This window comes from Dermochelys coriacea, chromosome 1, assembly GCF_009764565.3.
Source record: "Dermochelys coriacea isolate rDerCor1 chromosome 1, rDerCor1.pri.v4, whole genome shotgun sequence".
NCBI classification, from domain to species: domain Eukaryota; kingdom Metazoa; phylum Chordata; order Testudines; family Dermochelyidae; genus Dermochelys; species Dermochelys coriacea.
In genome coordinates, this window is record NC_050068.2 from 125,776,670 (window position 1) to 125,779,125 (window position 2,456).

General features: G+C 42.6%; 1 protein-coding gene across 1 annotated transcript in view; it reads right to left on the reverse strand.

Moving 5' to 3' along the window:
- LOC119862187 (arylsulfatase D-like) overlaps positions 1 to 2,456 on the reverse strand; it is a 76,364-nt gene that overhangs the window by 10,413 nt on the left and 63,495 nt on the right. The window lies entirely within an intron of this gene.

Genomic DNA, 2,456 nt, shown 5'->3' on the forward strand with positions numbered 1-2,456 from the left:
CTGCCCTATCTACAGCCTGAGTCCTAGCTGAACAGGTAATAACATGATGGGGTGTTCCCTAAGAAACTGATTCTGATCAAGGAGCACATGTTGTAGGGAAAATCACAAAGAGATTTTGCCAAGCATCTGGCATTAAGCAAAGGTTACATATAGCAAGACATCCTCCAAGCTTGGGACAGGTGGAGAGAATAAATCACCCTATTAAAAAAGGCCTTGAAGAAAGTGGTAAATCAGCAAGGTAAGAACTGGGAGCAGAAATTTCCACTGATTTTAATGGCAATCAGGGGAACAGTGCTATCACATGGCGTAACTCCATTTAAAGCTAGGAGAGATCTACTACTGCTCAGGCAATCACATATAACTGGGGTACCTCCAGTTGAGCCACAGCCTGTACTAACAGATCAGTGGATGCAGAAGTTGCTAAAGTCTGTGCTAATTTGCACAGGCAAGTGGCAATGGCATTTAAACGTTAAAAAGATGGATAAGAGGATGGGACTGATTCTCCATCCACAGGAGTGGCAGATAGGAGACATGGTGATGTATAGGTGCACCAAAGAAAAGGTTCATGTCCTCAGTCCATTGTGGATGGGCTGATAGAATTGTGAAAAAGCTAGCCCAACTATATAGTCAGTTAGATATTCGGCAGGAAAGAAGAATGGCTCCATGCCTCCCAATTAAAGTGATGGAAAGGAGATCCTGAAAAAGAACTACAAGAATAATCATATATATAATTGTTAATCTAGTGTTTACACTCCTGCTATTAAGGGAGAAAAGGTTTTTTTGTCTTTTTTAAAGATAATAAGGAAGGCGTGACTCAGATGATACAAGATGAAGCTCTGTTTGTTCTGGCTCTTTTGGGGATTGGTGCTTGCTGGATCCTGTGTGGCGGTCTGAGTTTGGAAGCTGTGCTACCAGCGAGGAATGCTCAAGCAGTAGAAGGAAAGAACAACATCACAATGTCGTGCTAATGGACTGTGGGGTTAGACAAAGGGTGGGAAATAACCAAACAGTCTGAAGTATTAAATGTAATAGGAAATCAAACACTAACTATCCAATGGATAATGCTAACCAATCCCTGGGACGAAGAAGAGAGTGTTAATGTGTCTGTGATTTTAAGTGGGCATCTATGTCAGTGGGTTTGGATAAAAGAAGGACAAATGTGGGCATACATAGCTAATATAATGTCTTTGGGGCAGAACATTATAAATAGAGACCAAGGAAAAAATCTATATTATGGTTTCAAGGGGGAGGAACTTGTGTCTGGAGGTATAGAGCAATAAGTAATTGCATACAGGTTCTGAAGAAGAATCCTTCATGTGTATTTGTAGCATGGCATGCTTCTAAGTGGGCAAAAGAAGAAAATGAAATGATATTATTGCAATGGGCCCACAATGTTAATCAGAGATCTGTTATGCTAAACATTACTGACTCATAGGGTCGAATAAATAGTATAGTGATTTATTGTGCTGCCCAGCAAAAATCTATAGCTAAGGACCAATTAAGACTGCAAGTGCCTTGGTACAGTCAGTTGTTGGAACAAGATGGGGAAATCCAGGAAAAATAACAAAAATTGGACATTATAGCACTGCTGTAAAGGTACCCTAATAATAAGATGAAACAAAGGGGGACATGGATTATGCAAAATTGTTGGTCCTAATTGCAAGCATGGAAACTTTACTGTATTGTGGGTGTCCAAAGCTGATCAAATTGAGGCCGGCCCTTATGTAATAAAAGCAGACATTAAAAAACAATTAGTGCTAGACCTCAGTTATTCTCTGAAGAAGGTTATACTTGAGACTTAATACATTGTGGCTGTATGTTTGACATGTTCATGAGGGTTAAGTAAGTGGAGCCTTTGCTTAAAGGATGGCAAAGGTAGGTGGCAATACAGCTGCTGTCAAAACCGCTCACTAAAAAGGAAAAATGAGATCTGCTAGGTAAAGATCTAGGAGCAGGGACAAGTCTTGGCATAGGCACTGACTTTTATTTTTCCCAGTGGGTGCTCTACCCCAAGGCTGCGCCCCACTCCACCCCCACCCTTGAGGCCCCACCCTTGCTCCACCTCTTTCTGTTCATGCTCTGCCCTCTCCCCTGAGGCCCCATGCCAGCTGCCGAACAGCTGAATGGCGGCCCAGCTGAATAGCTGTGGCTAGTGGGTGATGACCACCCCCACTATATTTTTCCATGGGTGCTTGAGCCCTGGAGCAACTATGGAGTCGGTGCCTAGACCAGATTCTCTCCTCACTTGTACCAGTGTAAATCAGGAGCAACCTCAATGAAATCAGTGGAGTTACACTAGTATAAAATTAATGAACCACAGGTGGTTCACCAGCCTGGGAAGCAGTCTAATGAATGGTGTTGTGGTTCACCAGCAGATATAAACCCAATGTGACAAGCCAGAGAAGGCATGTCAGACTGGATGTGGTAGCAGGAATATGAAACGCACTTCTTAGTCC